A 19,934-nucleotide genomic window follows, 5' to 3' on the forward strand; every position below is an offset into this window, starting at 1 on the left:
GGGGGCCTTTGTTGTGCCACCTGACTTACCACTGGCTTGGCAAGTGACACAGGAGCGACAAAACTCCTTGACATTTTCTGACATGTGAGGCCAGTGAAAGTGTGGAACAAGCCTGTCCCAAGTCTTATTCTGGCCTAGGTGTCCTGCAAGGGGAATATCATGGGCCAAGGTAAGAAGGAAGCCCCTAAACTTCAAAGGTATAACCAACCTCCTGGTTGTGCCAGGCTTGGGGTCTCTAGCCTCTGAATAAAGGAGTCCTTCATCCCAATACACTTTATGGGTACCTTGAGCATTCCCTGCAGCCTCAGCAGCAGCTTGCTGTCTGAGGGGTTCAAGTGAAGGGCAATCTAATTGGGCCTGCCCCAGGTCTGCCCTTGAGGGTCCCCCTGTCCCCAGAAACTCAACCTGATCAGGTTCAAGCTCCTCAGAGACAGTCTCCTCTTGGACTGCAGAATCAGTTTCCTGTGAAACCTGATCCTCAACCTGGGGCAAGTGGGAAGGCACAGCCTTAACCCTCTTGCTCCTTCTCTTGGGTTGTGGTTGGTCTATTGTTTCAAGATCCACCACTGGTTCAGGAAGGCACTTCTTAGCCTGAGACCTTGTCACTGCAAGGACATGAGCTGAAATCCCTAGCATTTCTGCATGAGTCCTGTACTCCACTTCTGACCAAACTGAGCTTTCAAGATCATTGCCTAACAGACAGTCTACTGGGAGGTCTGCACTCACAACAACTTTCTTTAGGCCATCTACCCCTCCCCAGGAGAAGTTCACAACAGCCACACTATGGGAAGTAGTGGAGTTGCTTGCATTGGTCACTAGGTAACTTTCACCTAGTACAATTTGTCCAGGGTCCACAAAGCCAGGTGCCACCATTGTGACACTGGCACAAGTGTCCCTGTAGGCCTGAGCCAGTTTCTCATTAATTAAGGGAGTCTGCCTATATTTGCCCAGGTTACTGGGGCTTACTGCAGTGGGCAAAGATATGTCCACATCATATAGGAGAACTGCCTGTGTGGGGATTCTGACTAGGCCAGATTCCACCTCAGTACCCAGGGTCAACCCTACTAAACCCTTTGGCTGTGTACCACCACTGCTGACTGTACTAGGGGGTGCAGTTGCTTTAGGAGCTGCAGTGGTGGGGACTGGATTTTTCTTAGTGCATTCACTGGCCCAGTGTGAAACTGATTTGCAGGTATTACACCAAGGTTTCTTTGGGCCATCATTCTTCTTTTTCTTGTTTCCATTTTGGGAACCCCCCTCCTTATTGCTAGTTTGGGGGCCTGAAGACTTCTGGTCCTTTTCTTTATCTTTCTGATTCCCACCCTTCTGGTCTGTTTTCTTCTGGTCACCTTGGTTCTGGTTTTTCTGCTTAATCCTTGTTCTGACCCATTTGTCTGCCTTCTTTCCCAATTCTTGGGGAGAGGTCAAATCAGAGTCAACAAGGTATTGATGCAACAGCTGGTTCTGACAGTTATTAAGGATCTGTTCTCTCATCATAAGATTGTACAATCCTGTATAGTCTGAAACTTTACTTCCCTGCAGCCAACCCTCCAGAGCCTTAGTGGCACAATCTACAAAATCAGTCCAGTCCTGAGTCTGTGCTTTTTGGGTGTCTCTGAACAACAACCTGTATTGCTCAGTGGTTAGGCCAAACCCTTCAATAAGAGCACTCTTCAGAACAGAGTAGTTTTTGGCATCCTCAGGTCTAACAGTGAGGAGCCTGTCCCTCCCTTTCTCAGAAAAGGAGTACCATAAAATTGCTGCCCACTGATCCCCAGGGACCTGCTGTACCATGCAGGCCCTCTCAAGAGCAGTCATCCATTTGTGGATATCATCCCCTTCCTTGTAGGGGGGCACAATTTTTGTCAGGTTTCTATTGTCATAGGCCCTGTCTTTTTCTTTAGGAACTTTGCTGCCACCAGTGGCATCTAAGCCACTTATTTTCTGTTCCCTAGCCAAGGTAAGTTTAGCTTGAGCTAAGGTCAGTTTAGCTTGAGCCAGAGCTACCTCCTCCCTCTCTATCTGGAGTTGGACAGCCCTCATCCTGGCCCTATGCTCTTTTCTCTGGGAGGAAGTCATTCCTCTTTGAGATTCTCTTGAGGCACTAGAAAGGTGAGAGTCCCTTGACAGAGATCTCTCCCTTCTATTACCTGGGAGAATTTGGTTATGAGATCTGGAGTGGTGCTGGCCCTCTCCATTCCCATGTAGGTCCAAGTTGGCCTGGTTAAGTCTGGCAACCTGTACCTGGTTTCCCTGCTGATCCTGATCTTCAGGCTCTTCTACATCAGAGCCTTCCTCTTCCTCTTCCTCCTCCTCTTCTTCTGGAAGATTCTCATTCTCAGGGGAGTTTATCCCTTCACCTGAATCTAAGGGAGCCTGACTCACCTTATCTAGATCATCCTTTTCTAGGAGAGCTACTAGGGAAGGAATGGTAGGGCCTCTGCCCTTTTTTAGCCCCCTGGCTGTGCACAAGGCACTCAGGTCTTTGTGGCTAAGGTTGTCATATCTGGATGTTGTCCCTATAGGATCAACTATTACAGGAGCAGAGCCTGAAGCTCTACCTGTATCAGACATGACTGCTAGTGAGGTGTAAGTGATGCACTTACCTACACTAAGTGGTTTCCTACTGTACCTTGCTAGTGAGTTGTAGTCAGGGTGTGCTAATCCCTTTAATCTACAACTACTAAGTTCAGTAGAACTTAATATGCTAAGCTTTTGATTTATATGTACCTAGAGGTACTTGATGTGATCTTTCAATTTGATAAAGATTGCAATGGTAAAACAAACAGCAAGCTCAAATCCGCACCGCTGCACACCAATGTGAGAAGTTGGCCTGATATGTAGTGTTTCCAATTCTGGAACCACTGGGTATCAGTCCAAACAAACCCCAAAGATGTCAGGTTGTAAGTCAACCTTGTAGACAAGCTATCCTAGTGGTAGCATGGACTAAGCAGCCTTAAAGGCTTAACTTAAGAGGTCGTGTTAAGCGAGCTGTTTTACCACATACAATCCTGTAATCAAATGAAAGGACACCACACAAGTATATATTATAAAAATATATGTATTTATTTCTAAATTACTCCCCAGTACTCTTTATGAGGAAAGGGGCACAAGCGTTAAATCAAAAGCACTGTTACACACATAAAGTTGCACGTTTATGGATGAGGGCGGGTGGCCACTCAGACCATATATTAAAAAAGTGGTATAAGTAACACTTTACGAACAATGGTTAGGCCTAGGGCCTAGAGATTCGCTGGGAGCAGTCAGGACAAGCAATGAAGAAGTCGGGAGTAGCCCACAGGAGACGGGTGCAGCACGGAAAGTGCGGCGCGCACCAATGCACTGTCAATGGTGCGTAAAAGTCAGTTAAAGTGAATTAAAAGATACTTCCGCTGAACCTAGGAACACAAAACTTTAGACACAGACCCTAGAGGTGTGTACCAGTGTAAAGACACCGGCGTTGCAAAGTTACCTCACCCACAGGCCGTGGGTGCACAGGGTCGAAGTGGCGTCGGGTTCTGTCACGCAGGTTCTTGGTGCTTGGAGCTGTTGCAGCTGCAGGCGCTGTGAAGCAGAAGTGTCCGGTGCGATCCAAGGGTGGATCGATGTAGAAAAGTACCTGAAAGCAGAGGGGACAGAGTCTGGGTCACTCAGCAGTGACCAGGGTGGAACCAGGACGGAACCAGGCAATGTCGGGCGCAATCAGGCAGTTGTCGATAGGCTTCTCTCCGCTGTCACGTGGGCTCTGGGGCATCTGCGACGTCCAGGAGCGGGTCACGATCTGTCCCACGTAGGCTCTCGCCGTCAGCACCGTCGGCTTGAAGATTGTAGCAAACAGCACTTGGCAAAAGCAATCCACGCGGAACCGGGAGATTGCTTATCACTCGAACCAGGAGGGTCAGAGTGGGTGCTCCTTTTTACAGGAGCTGGTGCAGTTCTGGAGCAAACAGAAAAGCAAGTCGGATTTCAAAGTTCGTCGGCACAGGGGCCACAAGCCAGCTGGCAAGTGACCGGGCCAACGCGTCGAGCGCACACAAGCAGAAGGGCCCCACGCAGCACTCAGCGAGTGTGGAGGGGTGAGCTTTGATGCAAGTGGAGCTCGGGGCTGGGGCTTCTCAAACCCCGGTGTACAGCTTCGAGGGTCACTCGTGGGCCGCACGGTCAGCGTCTCGTGGCCTTTTCAAGATGGCGTGCCCCACGCTTCCGGTCGCCTCCACGGGTCTCAGCTCTGCAGGGACTGTGGATCGGGCAGGTAGAAGGCAGGCAAGCTTGATCTCGTCGATCTCTGTCGCTCGAGTTCCGGCGGGAACTGCAACAAAGCAAGGGTCGAGGGCTGGATGGTGCCTGTTTGCACAGGGTGGTCACTCCTTGACCACAAGGGAGATTCTTCAGTCTTCTCACGTCGTGTAGAAAGTCGAAGGGTCCAGATTTCGTTTCTTATGTTTCTTCAGGATGATCTAAGGTCCGTTGGGACTGCTCCCCCTCTTATTCGAATCTAGGGGGTTGGACATCCTGCTAGGTCCCCTCCTATGGGTGGGACCCAGGAAGGGGGTGGTTACACCCCTCTCCTTTGATCCTGGCCGCGCTGGGACAGGGGCTGGGAGGCCCCAGAACCGGTTTGGCCGGATCCTGCAATGGGCAGCCTTGTGCTCCCCAGGCAGTGTCTGGTTTCATTGAAACCTCCCAACTCCAATCCACTATCTCCTGTCTGGGGTGGTTTGACACCGCCCTGTGACAGGAAACTCTTTGTCCAGGCCTCCTCTGCCGGGTTTCAGTCAGCAGCAGGAGGTCAGACCCGTGTCTGTGGCAGGGGCATCCATTTTGTGGATCTGAGGCTCATTTTAAATCAACCGCGTTTCAGTAAAGTAACATGTCTTCTCCCTCTAGAAGGGTGGAATGCTACCCCCGTCGCCAGAACTGGCGAGGGGGTAGTATTCCAATTCGTATGACACCTTACACGACATGTTTTGATAAAGCCAAACCAAAGTTGCTATATAACTGCGAGGATTATAATGCGCTTAAGAGTATATGGTATGGCATTATCCCGGATCAGCTTAGGGAGTTGTTCCCGACAGCTGCAGACAGGCTCAGCTCACGCCAGAGCACCATCTCACATAAAACCACGCACTCTGCCTCCAGGATTGATGAGGCCTTCCATAGGAGTGGCTTACAGGCTATATATGTGTCCAGATATAGGTTTAGATATAGGTATACTATATCTAAGCAAGGGGTGATTACACCCACTTGCCCCAGCTGAGTGATCAGCCAGTTGTGTCAATTTAAGAACCAGCCAGGGGTGGCAAAAGCTATGCTTCAGCCCCTGGTAGGCCTTGGTGGCACCTATGCCCTGAGCACCTATAGTGCATGGTACAGGGGCTGACAAGGAGTCCATTTCCAATTGTGGTATGTACCTATAGCACATGTATTATAAATTTAGAGAGAGAACAGCAGGCTGGGGGTCTGATTAGCAGGCCCACAGCCTCAGTAAGTCGAAAACCAGTGAAGCAAAAAGCAAAAATTGGGGTGACCATAGGATAGCAGACCCTACTCTCCTACATAACCCCCCCCCCCAAACGCAGGGACATTAAACTTAACCTTGACCAGATAAGTCTTCATGTTCTAAGTGGAAGTACCTGGAGAGACCATCTGCATTACCATGGTCAGTCCCTGGGCGGTGCTCCACTGTAAAGTCCATCCCCTGTAGGGAAATGGACCACCTGAGCAGTTTGGGATTTTCACCCTTCATCTGATTTAGCCACAAGAGGGGCTTATGGTCTGTCTGAATTAGGAAGTGAGTACCAAACAAGTATGGCCTCAACTTCTTCAGGGCCCAAACCACAGCAAAGGCCTCCCTCTCAATAGCTGACCAACGTTTCTCCCTGGGGGTCAGCCTTCTGCTAATAAAAGCAATGGGCTGGTCTTGACCATCTTGATTAAGTTGTGAAAGCACAGCTCCCACCCCCAACTCAGAAGCATCTGTCTGTACAATGAACTGTTTGGAGTAGTCAGGACTCTTCAGGATAGGTGCAGAGCACATGGCCTTCTTCAGGTCATCAAATGCCTTTTGACAGCTAACTGTCCACTGAACCTTTTTGGGCATCTTCTTGGATGTCAAGTCATTCAATGGTGTCACAATGGACCCATAGTTCTTTACAAATTTTCTGTAATACCCAGTCAGGCCCAAGAAGGCTCTGACTTGTGTCTGGGTAGTTGGAGGAGTCCAGTCCTGTATGGTCTGGATCTTGCTCTCCAGTGGCTGAACTTGACCCCACCTACTAGGTGGCCCAAGTACACAACCTTGCTCTGCCCTATCTGGCACTTAGTAGCCTTGATAGTCAGGCCTGCCTTTTGCAGGGCCTCCAGAACCTTCTTCAGGTGGATCAGGTGATCCTCCCAGGTGGAGCTAAAGACAGCAATATCATCTAGATATGCTGCGCAAAAGTCATCCAACCCAGCAAGGACTTGGTTCACCAACCTTTGGAAAGTGGCAGGTGCATTCTTCAAACCAAAGGGCATTACCACAAACTGATAATGTCCACTAGGGGTAGAGAATGCTGTTTTGGCTTTTGACTCTTCAGCTAGTCTGATTTGCCAGTAGCCAGCTGTCAAATCAAATGTGCTCAGAAACTTGGCAGAAGCCAATTTATCAATGAGCTCATCTGCTCTTGGAATGGGATGAGCATCTGTCCTAGTGACAGCATTGAGACCTCTGTAGTCCACACAAAACCTCATTTCTCTCTTCCCATCTTTGGTATGAGGTTTTGGCACAAGGACCACTGGGCTAGCCCATGGGCTCTCTGATGGCTCAATCACTCCAAGCTCCAACATCTTTTGCACCTCAGCCTTTATACAATCCCTGACATGGTCAGGTTGCCTGTAGATCTTATTCTTCACAGGCAGATTGTCACCAGTATCCACCTCATGGGTGCACCAGTTAGTCTGACTGGGTGTGAGTGAAAACAAGTGTCTGTGGGCCTGCAACACCTGTCTGCAGTCCACCTGTTGCTGCTCAGTGAGGCTGCCTGCCAAGGCTACTCCATCAACTGAACCATCATCAGGGTTCTGGGAAAGCAGGTCTGGGAGAGGGTCACTCTCTTCCTCCTGTTCCCCATCTGTGGCCATGAGGAGACTCATGTCCTCCCTGTCAACAAATGCTTTCAAACGATTGACATGGAGCACCCTGTGGGGGCTCCTAGGGGTGCCAAAGTCAACCAGGTAGGTGACTTCTCCCTTCTTTTCAATGATAGGGTAGGGTCCAGTCCATTGGTCCTGGAGAGCTGCTGGCCCCACTGGGTCCAACACCCACACCTTCTGCCCTGGCTGGTACTCAACCAGAACAGCCTTTTGGTCATGCCAGGCTTTCTGTAATTCCTGACTGGCCTCAAGGTTTTTGGATGCTCTCTCCATGTATTCAGCCATCCTGGAGCGGAGACCAAGTACATAATCCACAATGTCTAGTTTAGGCTTTTTGAGAGGTAACTCCCATCCTTCCTTCACCAAACTCAATGGACCTCTTACAGGGTGTGTAGGAGAGTAGGGTCTGCTATCCTATGGTCACCCCAATTTTTGCTTTTTGCTTCACTGGTTTTCGACTTACTGAGGCTGTGGGCCTGCTAATCAGACCCCCAGCCTGCTGTTCTCTCTCTAAATTCATAATACATGTGCTATAGGTACATACCACAATTGGAAATGGACTCCTTGTCAGCCCCTGTACCAGGCACTATAGGTGCCCAGGGCATAGGTGCCACCAAGGCCTACCAGGGGCTGAAGCATAGCTTTTGCCACCCCTGGCTGGTTCTTAAATTGACACAACTGGCTGAACACTCAGCTGGGGCAAGTGGGTGTAATCACCCCTTGCTTAGATATAGTATACCTATATCTAAACCTATATCTGGACACATAGATAGCCTGTAAGCCACTCCTATGGAAGGCCTCATCAATCCTGGAGGCAGAGTGCGTGGTTTTATGTGAGATGGTGCTCTGGCATGAGCTGAGCCTGTCTGCAGCTGTCGGGAACAACTCCCTAAGCTGATCCGGGATAATGCCATACCATATACTCTTAAGCGCATTATAATCCTCGCGGTTATATAGCAACTTTGGTTTGGCTTTATCAAAACATGTCGTGTAAGGTGTCATACGAATTGGAATACTATCCCCTCGCCAGTTCTGGCGACGGGGATAGCATTCCACCCTTCTAGAGGGAGAAGACATGTTACTTTACTGAAACGCGGTTGATTTAAAATGAGCCTCAGATCCACAAAATGGATGCCCCTGCCACAGACACGGGTCTGACCTCCTGCTGCTGACCGAAACCCGGCAGAGGAGGCCTGGACAAAGAGTTTCCTGTCACAGGGCGGTGTCAAACCACCCCAGACAGGAGATAGTGGATTGGAGTAGGGAGGTTTCAATGAAACCAGACACTGCCTGGGGAGCACAAGGCTGCCCCTTGCAGGATCCGGCCAAACCGGTTCTGGGGCCTCCCAGCCCCTGTCCCAGCGCGGCCAGGATCAAAGGAGAGGGGTGTAACCACCCCCTTCCTGGGTCCCACCCATAGGAGGGGACCTAGCAGGATGTCCAACCCCCTAGATTCGAATAAGAGGGGGAGCAGTCCCAACGGACCTCAGATCATCCTGAAGAAACATAAGAAACGAAATCTGGACCCTTCGACTTTCTACACGACGTGAGAAGACTGAAGAATCTCCCTTGTGGTCAAGGAGTGACCACCCTGTGCAAACAGGCACCATCCAGCCCTCGACCCTTGCTTTGTTGCAGTTCCCGCCGGAACTCGAGCGACAGAGATCGACGAGATCAAGCTTGCCTGCCTTCTACCTGCCCGATCCACAGTCCCTGCAGAGCTGAGACCCGTGGAGGCGACCGGAAGCGTGGGGCACGCCATCTTGAAAAGGCCACGAGACGCTGACCGTGCAGCCCACGAGTGACCCTCGAAGCTGTACACCGGGGTTTGAGAAGCCCCAGCCCCGAGCTCCACTTGCACCAAAGCTCACCCCTCCACACTCGACGAGTGCTGCGTGGGGCCCTTCTGCCTGTGTGTGCTCGACGCGTTGGCCCGGTCACTTGCCAGCTGGCTTGTGGCCCCTGTGCCGACGAAACTTGAAAACCGACTTGCTTTTCTGGTGGCTCCAGATCTGCACCAGCTCCTGTGAAAAGGAGCACCCACTCTGACCCTCCTGGTTCGAGTGATAAGCAATCTCCCGGTTCCGCGTGGATTGCTTTTGCCAAGTGCTGTTTGCTACAATCTTCAAGCCGACGGTGCTGACGGCGAGAGCCTACGTGGGACAGATCGTGACCTGCTCCTGGACGTCGCAGATGCCCCAGAGCCCACGTGACAGCGGAGAGAAGCCTATCGACAACCGCCTGATTGCGCCCGACATTGCCTGGTTCCGTCCTGGTTCCACCCTGGTCACTGCTGAGTGACCCAGACTCTGTCCCCTCTGCTTTCAGGTACTTTTCTACTTCGATCCACCCTTGGATCGCACCGGACACTTCTGCTTCACAGCGCCTGCAGCTGCAACAGCTCCAAGCACCCAGAACCTGCGTGACAGAACCCGACGCCACTTCGACCCTGTGCACCCACGGCCTGTGGGTGAGGTAACTTTGCAACGCCGGTGTCCTTACACTGGCACACACCTCTAGGGTCTGTGTCTGAAGTTTTGTGTTTCTAGGTTCAGCGGAAGTATCATTTAATTCACTTTAACTAACTTTTACGCACCATTGACTTTGCATTGGTGCGCGCCGCACTTTCCGTGCTGCACCCGTCTCCTGTGGGCTACTCCCGACTTCTTCATTGCTTGTCCTGACTGCTCCCAGCGAATCTCTAGGCCCTAGGCCTAACCATTGTTCGATAAGTGTTACTTATACCACTTTTTTAATATATGGTCTGAGTGGCCACCCGCCCTCATCCATAAACGTGCAACTTTATATGTGTAACAGTGCTTTTGATTTAACGCTTGTGCCCCTTTCCTCATAAAGAGTACTGGGGAGTAATTTAGTAATAAATACATATATTTTTATAATATATACTTGTGTGGTGTCCTTTCATTTGATTACAGGATTGTATGTGGTAAAACAAGCTCGCTTAACACGACCTCTTAAGTTAAGCCTTTAAGGCTGCTTAGTCCATGCTACCACTAGGATAGCTTGTCTACAAGGTTGACTTACAACCTGACATCTTTGGGGTTTGTTTGGACTGATACCCAGTGGTTCCAGAATTGGAAACACTACATATCAGGCCAACTTCTCACATTGGTGTGCAGCGGTGCGGATTTGAGCTTGCTGTTTGTTTTACCATTGCAATCTTTATCAAATTGAAAGATCACATCAAGTACCTCTAGGTACATATAAATCAAAAGCTTAGCATATTAAGTTCTACTGAACTTAGTAGTTGTAGATAAAAGGGAGTAGCACACCCTGACTACAACTCACTAGCAAGGTACAGTAGGAAACCACTTAGTGTAGGTAAGTGCACCACTTACACCTCACTAGCAGTCATGTCTGATACAGGTAGACCCTCAGGTTCTGCTCCTGTAGAAGTTGATCCTATAGGGACAACATCCAGATATGACAACCTTAGCCACAAAGACCTGAGTGCCTTGTGCACAGCCAGGGGGCTAAAAAAGGGCAGAGGCCCTACCATTCCTTCCCTAATAGCTCTCCTAGAAAAGGATGACCTAGATAAGGTGAGTCAGACTCCCTTAGAAACAGAGGAAGGGATAAACTCCCCTGAGAATGAGGATCTTCCAGATGATGATGTAGTGGAGGAGGAAGAGGAAGAGGAAGGCTCTGATGTAGAAGAGCCTGAAGATCAGGATCAGCAGGGAAACCAGGTACAGGTTGCCAGCCTTAACCAGGCCAACTTGGACCTACATGGGAATGGGGGGGGCCAGCACCACCCCAGATCTCATAACCAAATTCTCCCAGGCAATAGAAGGGAGAGATCTCCATCAGAGGACTCTCACCTTTCTAGTGCCTCAAGAGAATCTCAAAGAGGGATGACTTCCTCCCAGAGAAAAGAGCATAGGGCCAGAATGAGGGCTGTCCAACTCCAGATAGAGAGGGAAGAGGTAGCCCTGGCTCAAGCTAAGCTTACTTTGGAACAAGCTAAACTTACCTTGGCAAGGGAGAAAAAAATAAGTGGCTTAGATGCCACTGGTGGCAGCAAAATTCCTAAAGAAAAAGACAGGGCCTATGACAATAGAAACCTGACAAAAATTGTGCCCCCCTACAAGGAAGGGGATGATATCCACAAATGGATGACTGCTCTTGAGAGGGCCTGCATGGTACAGCAGGTCCCTGAGGATCAGTGGGCAGCAATTTTATGGTACTCCTTTTCTGAGAAAGGGAGGGACAGGCTCCTCACTGTTAGACCTGAGGATGCCAAAAACTACTCTGTTCTGAAGAGTGCTCTTATTGAAGGGTTTGGCCTAACCACTGAGCAATACAGGTTGTTGTTCAGAGACACCCAAAAAGCACAGACTCAGGACTGGACTGATTTTGTAGATTGTGCCACTAAGGCTCTGGAGGGTTGGCTGCAGGGAAGTAAAGTTTCAGACTATACAGGATTGTACAATCTTATGATGAGAGAACAGATCCTTAATAACTGTCAGAACCAGCTGTTGCATCAATACCTTGTTGACTCTGATTTGACCTCTCCCCAAGAATTGGGAAAGAAGGCAGACAAATGGGTCAGAACAAGGATTAAGCAGAAAAACCAGAACCAAGGTGACCAGAAGAAAACAGACCAGAAGGGTGGGAATCAGAAAGATAAAGAAAAGGACCAGAAGTCTTCAGGCCCCCAAACTAGCAATAAGGAGGGGGGTTCCCAAAATGGAAACAAGAAAAAGAAGAATGATGGCCCAAAGAAACCTTGGTGTAATACCTGCAAATCAGTTTCACACTGGGGCAGTGAATGCACTAAGAAAAATCCAGTCCCCACCACTGCAGCTCCTAAAGCAACTGCACCCCCTAGTACAGTCAGCAGTGGTGGTACACAGCCAAAGGGTTTAGTAGGGTTGACCCTGGGTACTGAGGTGGAATCTGGCCTAGTCAGAATCCCCACACAGGCAGTTCTCCTATATGATGTGGACATATCTTTGCCCACTGCAGTAAGCCCCAGTAACCTGGGCAAATATAGGCAGACTCCCTTAATTAATGAGAAACTGGCTCAGGCCTACAGGGACACTTGTGCCAGTGTCACAATGGTGGCACCTGGCTTTGTGGACCCTGGACAGATTGTACTAGGTGAAAGTTACCTAGTGACCAATGCAAGCAACTCCACTACTTCCCATAGTGTGGCTGTTGTGAACTTCTCCTGGGGAGGGGTAGATGGCCTAAAGAAAGTTGTTGTGAGTGCAGACCTCCCAGTAGACTGTCTGTTAGGCAATGATCTTGAAAGCTCAGTTTGGTCAGAAGTGGAGTACAGGACTCATGCAGAAATGCTAGGGATTTCAGCTCATGTCCTTGCAGTGACAAGGTCTCAGGCTAAGAAGTGCCTTCCTGAACCAGTGGTGGATCTTGAAACAATAGACCAACCACAACCCAAGAGGAGGAGCAAGAGGGTTAAGGCTGTGCCTTCCCACTTGCCCCAGGTTGAGGATCAAGTTTCACAGGAAACTGATTCTGCAGTCCAAGAGGAGACTGTCTCAGATGAGCTTGAACCTGAACAGGTTGAGTTTCTGGGGACAGGGGGACCCTCAAGGGCAGACCTGGGGCAGGCCCAATTAGATTGCCCTTCACTTGAACCCCTCAGACAGCAAGCTGCTGCTGAGGCTGCAGGGAATGCTCAAGGTACCCATAAGGTGTATTGGGATGAAGGGCTCCTTTATTCAGAGGCTAGAGACCCCAAGCCTGGCACCACCAGGAGGTTGGTTATACCTTTGAAGTTTAGGGGCTTCCTTCTTACCTTGGCCCATGATATTCCCCTTGCAGGACACTTAGGCCAGAATAAGACTTGGGACAGGCTTGTTCCACACTTTCACTGGCCTCACATGTCAGAAAATGTCAAGGAGTTTTGTCGCTCCTGTGTCACTTGCCAAGCCAGTGGTAAGTCAGGTGGCACAACAAAGGCCCCCCTGATACCACTACCTGTGGTGGGGGTACCCTTTGAAAGAGTTGGAATAGACATTGTGGGTCCCATGGATCCTCAAACAGCATCTGGGCACAGATTTATACTGGTGGTAGTGGATCATGCCACCAGGTACCCAGAGGCAATTCCCCTGAGGACCACCACAGCTCCTGTGGTGGCAAAAGCCCTCATTGCAGTTTTCTCAAGAGTGGGCTTTCCAAAGGAGGTTCTTTCAGACAGAGGTACCAACTTTATGTCTGGATACTTAAAAGCAATGTGGAAAGAGTGTGGAGTAAACTATAAGTTTACCACACCCTACCATCCACAGTGCAATGGGCTTGTGGAAAGGTTCAACAAGACCCTAAAGGGAATGATAAAAGGTTTACCAGAGAAGCTTAGGCGGAAATGGGACATCCTTTTACCCTGCTTGCTCTTTGCTTACAGAGAGGTCCCACAGAAGGGGGTTGGCTACAGCCCTTTTGAACTTTTGTTTGGCCACCCTGTAAGAGGTCCATTGAGTTTGGTGAAGGAAGGATGGGAGTTACCTCTCAAAAAGCCTAAACTAGACATTGTGGACTATGTACTTGGTCTCCGCTCCAGGATGGCTGAATACATGGAGAGAGCATCCAAAAACCTTGAGGCAAGTCAGGAATTACAGAAAGCCTGGCATGACCAAAAGGCTGTCATGGTTGAGTTCCAGCCAGGACAGAAGGTGTGGGTGTTGGACCCAGTGGGGCCAGCAGCTCTCCAGGACAAATGGACTGGACCCTACCCTATCATTGAAAAGAAGGGAGAAGTCACCTACTTGGTTGACTTTGGTACCCCTAGGAGCCCCCACAGGGTGCTCCATGTGAACAGATTGAAAGCATTTGTTGACAGGGAGGACATGAGTCTCCTCATGGCCACAGATGGGGAACAGGAGGAAGAGAGTGACCCTCTCCCAGACCTGCTTTCCCAGAACCCTGATGATGGTTCAGTTGATGGAGTAGCCTTGGCAGGCAGCCTCACTGAGCAGCAACAGGTGGACTGCAGACAGGTGTTGCAGGCCCACAGACAATTGTTTTCACTCACACCCAGTCAGACTAACTGGTGCACCCATGAGGTGGACACTGGTGACAATCTGCCTGTGAAGAATAAGATCTACAGGCAACCTGACCATGTCAGGGATTGTATAAAGGCTGAGGTGCAAAAGATGTTGGAGCTTGGAGTGATTGAGCCATCAGAGAGCCCATGGGCTAGCCCAGTGGTCCTTGTGCCAAAACCTCATACCAAAGATGGGAAGAGAGAAATGAGGTTTTGTGTGGACTACAGAGGTCTCAATGCTGTCACTAGGACAGATGCTCATCCCATTCCAAGAGCAGATGAGCTCATTGATAAATTGGCTTCTGCCAAATTTCTGAGCACATTTGATTTGACAGCTGGCTACTGGCAAATCAGACTAGCTGAGGAGTCAAAAGCCAAAACAGCATTTTCGACCCCTAGTGGACATTATCAATTTGTGGTAATGCCCTTTGGCTTGAAGAATGCACCTGCCACTTTCCAAAGGTTGGTGAACCAAGTCCTTGCTGGGTTGGATGACTTTTGTGCAGCATATCTAGATGATATTGCTGTCTTTAGCTCCACCTGGGAGGATCACCTGATCCACCTGAAGAAAGTTCTGGAGGCCCTGCAAAAGGCAGGCCTGACTATCAAGGCTACTAAGTGCCAGATAGGGCAGAGCAAGGTTGTGTACTTGGGCCACCTAGTAGGTGGGGGTCAAGTTCAACCACTGGAGAGCAAGATCCAGACCATACAGGACTGGACTCCTCCAACTACCCAGACACAAGTCAGAGCCTTCTTGGGCCTGACTGGGTATTACAGAAAATTTGTAAAGAACTATGGGTCCATTGTGACACCATTGAATGACTTGACATCCAAGAAGATGCCCAAAAAGGTTCAGTGGACAGTTAGCTGTCAAAAGGCATTTGATGACCTGAAGAAGGCCATGTGCTCTGCACCTATCCTGAAGAGTCCTGACTACTCCAAACAGTTCATTGTACAGACAGATGCTTCTGAGTTGGGGGTGGGAGCTGTGCTTTCACAACTTAATCAAGATGGTCAAGACCAGCCCATTGCTTTTATTAGCAGAAGGCTGACCCCCAGGGAGAAACGTTGGTCAGCTATTGAGAGGGAGGCCTTTGCTGTGGTTTGGGCCCTGAAGAAGCTGAGGCCATACTTGTTTGGTACACACTTCCTAATTCAGACAGACCATAAGCCCCTCTTGTGGCTAAATCAGATGAAGGGTGAAAATCCCAAACTGCTCAGGTGGTCCATTTCCCTACAGGGGATGGACTTTACAGTGGAGCACCGCCCAGGGACTGACCATGGTAATGCAGATGGTCTCTCCAGGTACTTCCACTTAGAACATGAAGACTTATCTGGTCAAGGTTAAGTTTAATGTCCCTGCGTTTGGGGGGGGGTTATGTAGGAGAGTAGGGTCTGCTATCCTATGGTCACCCCAATTTTTGCTTTTTGCTTCACTGGTTTTCGACTTACTGAGGCTGTGGGCCTGCTAATCAGACCCCCAGCCTGCTGTTCTCTCTCTAAATTCATAATACATGTGCTATAGGTACATACCACAATTGGAAATGGACTCCTTGTCAGCCCCTGTACCAGGCACTATAGGTGCCCAGGGCATAGGTGCCACCAAGGCCTACCAGGGGCTGAAGCATAGCTTTTGCCACCCCTGGCTGGTTCTTAAATTGACACAACTGGCTGAACACTCAGCTGGGGCAAGTGGGTGTAATCACCCCTTGCTTAGATATAGTATACCTATATCTAAACCTATATCTGGACACATAGATAGCCTGTAAGCCACTCCTATGGAAGGCCTCATCAATCCTGGAGGCAGAGTGCGTGGTTTTATGTGAGATGGTGCTCTGGCATGAGCTGAGCCTGTCTGCAGCTGTCGGGAACAACTCCCTAAGCTGATCCGGGATAATGCCATACCATATACTCTTAAGCGCATTATAATCCTCGCGGTTATATAGCAACTTTGGTTTGGCTTTATCAAAACATGTCGTGTAAGGTGTCATACGAATTGGAATACTATCCCCTCGCCAGTTCTGGCGACGGGGATAGCATTCCACCCTTCTAGAGGGAGAAGACATGTTACTTTACTGAAACGCGGTTGATTTAAAATGAGCCTCAGATCCACAAAATGGATGCCCCTGCCACAGACACGGGTCTGACCTCCTGCTGCTGACCGAAACCCGGCAGAGGAGGCCTGGACAAAGAGTTTCCTGTCACAGGGCGGTGTCAAACCACCCCAGACAGGAGATAGTGGATTGGAGTAGGGAGGTTTCAATGAAACCAGACACTGCCTGGGGAGCACAAGGCTGCCCCTTGCAGGATCCGGCCAAACCGGTTCTGGGGCCTCCCAGCCCCTGTCCCAGCGCGGCCAGGATCAAAGGAGAGGGGTGTAACCACCCCCTTCCTGGGTCCCACCCATAGGAGGGGACCTAGCAGGATGTCCAACCCCCTAGATTCGAATAAGAGGGGGAGCAGTCCCAACGGACCTCAGATCATCCTGAAGAAACATAAGAAACGAAATCTGGACCCTTCGACTTTCTACACGACGTGAGAAGACTGAAGAATCTCCCTTGTGGTCAAGGAGTGACCACCCTGTGCAAACAGGCACCATCCAGCCCTCGACCCTTGCTTTGTTGCAGTTCCCGCCGGAACTCGAGCGACAGAGATCGACGAGATCAAGCTTGCCTGCCTTCTACCTGCCCGATCCACAGTCCCTGCAGAGCTGAGACCCGTGGAGGCGACCGGAAGCGTGGGGCACGCCATCTTGAAAAGGCCACGAGACGCTGACCGTGCAGCCCACGAGTGACCCTCGAAGCTGTACACCGGGGTTTGAGAAGCCCCAGCCCCGAGCTCCACTTGCACCAAAGCTCACCCCTCCACACTCGACGAGTGCTGCGTGGGGCCCTTCTGCCTGTGTGTGCTCGACGCGTTGGCCCGGTCACTTGCCAGCTGGCTTGTGGCCCCTGTGCCGACGAAACTTGAAAACCGACTTGCTTTTCTGGTGGCTCCAGATCTGCACCAGCTCCTGTGAAAAGGAGCACCCACTCTGACCCTCCTGGTTCGAGTGATAAGCAATCTCCCGGTTCCGCGTGGATTGCTTTTGCCAAGTGCTGTTTGCTACAATCTTCAAGCCGACGGTGCTGACGGCGAGAGCCTACGTGGGACAGATCGTGACCTGCTCCTGGACGTCGCAGATGCCCCAGAGCCCACGTGACAGCGGAGAGAAGCCTATCGACAACCGCCTGATTGCGCCCGACATTGCCTGGTTCCGTCCTGGTTCCACCCTGGTCACTGCTGAGTGACCCAGACTCTGTCCCCTCTGCTTTCAGGTACTTTTCTACTTCGATCCACCCTTGGATCGCACCGGACACTTCTGCTTCACAGCGCCTGCAGCTGCAACAGCTCCAAGCACCCAGAACCTGCGTGACAGAACCCGACGCCACTTCGACCCTGTGCACCCACGGCCTGTGGGTGAGGTAACTTTGCAACGCCGGTGTCCTTACACTGGCACACACCTCTAGGGTCTGTGTCTGAAGTTTTGTGTTTCTAGGTTCAGCGGAAGTATCATTTAATTCACTTTAACTAACTTTTACGCACCATTGACTTTGCATTGGTGCGCGCCGCACTTTCCGTGCTGCACCCGTCTCCTGTGGGCTACTCCCGACTTCTTCATTGCTTGTCCTGACTGCTCCCAGCGAATCTCTAGGCCCTAGGCCTAACCATTGTTCGATAAGTGTTACTTATACCACTTTTTTAATATATGGTCTGAGTGGCCACCCGCCCTCATCCATAAACGTGCAACTTTATATGTGTAACAGTGCTTTTGATTTAACGCTTGTGCCCCTTTCCTCATAAAGAGTACTGGGGAGTAATTTAGTAATAAATACATATATTTTTATAATATATACTTGTGTGGTGTCCTTTCATTTGATTACAGGATTGTATGTGGTAAAACAAGCTCGCTTAACACGACCTCTTAAGTTAAGCCTTTAAGGCTGCTTAGTCCATGCTACCACTAGGATAGCTTGTCTACAAGGTTGACTTACAACCTGACATCTTTGGGGTTTGTTTGGACTGATACCCAGTGGTTCCAGAATTGGAAACACTACATATCAGGCCAACTTCTCACAGGGTGGCCAAACAAAAGTTCAAAAGGGCTGTAGCCAACCCCCTTCTGTGGGACCTCTCTGTAAGCAAAGAGCAAGCAGGGTAAAAGGATGTCCCATTTCCGCCTAAGCTTCTCTGGTAAACCTTTTATCATTCCCTTTAGGGTCTTGTTGAACCTTTCCACAAGCCCATTGCACTGTGGATGGTAGGGTGTGGTAAACTTATAGTTTACTCCACACTCTTTCCACATTGCTTTTAAGTATCCAGACATGAAGTTAGTACCTCTGTCTGAAAGAACCTCCTTTGGAAAGCCCACTCTTGAGAAAACTGCAATGAGGGCTTTTGCCACCACAGGAGCTGTGGTGGTCCTCAGGGGAATTGCTTCTGGGTACCTAGTGGCATGATCCACTACCACCAGTATAAATCTGTGCCCAGATGCTGTTTGAGGATCCATGGGACCCACAATGTCTATTCCAACTCTTTCAAAGGGTACCCCCACCACAGGTAGTGGTATCAGGGGGGCCTTTGTTGTGCCACCTGACTTACCACTGGCTTGGCAAGTGACACAGGAGCGACAAAACTCCTTGACATTTTCTGACATGTGAGGCCAGTGAAAGTGTGGAACAAGCCTGTCCCAAGTCTTATTCTGGCCTAGGTGTCCTGCAAGGGGAATATCATGGGCCAAGGTAAGAAGGAAGCCCCTAAACTTCAAAGGTATAACCAACCTCCTGGTTGTGCCAGGCTTGGGGTCTCTAGCCTCTGAATAAAGGAGTCCTTCATCCCAATACACTTTATGGGTACCTTGAGCATTCCCTGCAGCCTCAGCAGCAGCTTGCTGTCTGAGGGGTTCAAGTGAAGGGCAATCTAATTGAGCCTGCCCCAGGTCTGCCCTTGAGGGTCCCCCTGTCCCCAGAAACTCAACCTGATCAGGTTCAAGCTCCTCAGAGACAGTCTCCTCTTGGACTGCAGAATCAGTTTCCTGTGAAACCTGATCCTCAACCTGGGGCAAGTGGGAAGGCACAGCCTTAACCCTCTTGCTCCTTCTCTTAGGTTGTGGTTGGTCTATTGTTTCAAGATCCACCACTGGTTCAGGAAGGCACTTCTTAGCCTGAGACCTTGTCACTGCAAGGACATGAGCTGAAATCCCTAGCATTTCTGCATGAGTCCTGTACTCCACTTCTGACCAAACTGAGCTTTCAAGATCATTGCCTAACAGACAGTCTACTGGGAGGTCTGCACTCACAACAACTTTCTTTAGGCCATCTACCCCTCCCCAGGAGAAGTTCACAACAGCCACACTATGGGAAGTAGTGGAGTTGCTTGCATTGGTCACTAGGTAACTTTCACCTAGTACAATTTGTCCAGGGTCCACAAAGCCAGGTGCCACCATTGTGACACTGGCACAAGTGTCCCTGTAGGCCTGAGCCAGTTTCTCATTAATTAAGGGAGTCTGCCTATATTTGCCCAGGTTACTGGGGCTTACTGCAGTGGGCAAAGATATGTCCACATCATATAGGAGAACTGCCTGTGTGGGGATTCTGACTAGGCCAGATTCCACCTCAGTACCCAGGGTCAACCCTACTAAACCCTTTGGCTGTGTACCACCACTGCTGACTGTACTAGGGGGTGCAGTTGCTTTAGGAGCTGCAGTGGTGGGGACTGGATTTTTCTTAGT

Source organism: Lissotriton vulgaris, chromosome 2_2, assembly GCF_964263255.1.
Source record: "Lissotriton vulgaris chromosome 2_2, aLisVul1.2, whole genome shotgun sequence".
Classification (NCBI taxonomy): Eukaryota; Metazoa; Chordata; class Amphibia; order Caudata; family Salamandridae; genus Lissotriton; species Lissotriton vulgaris.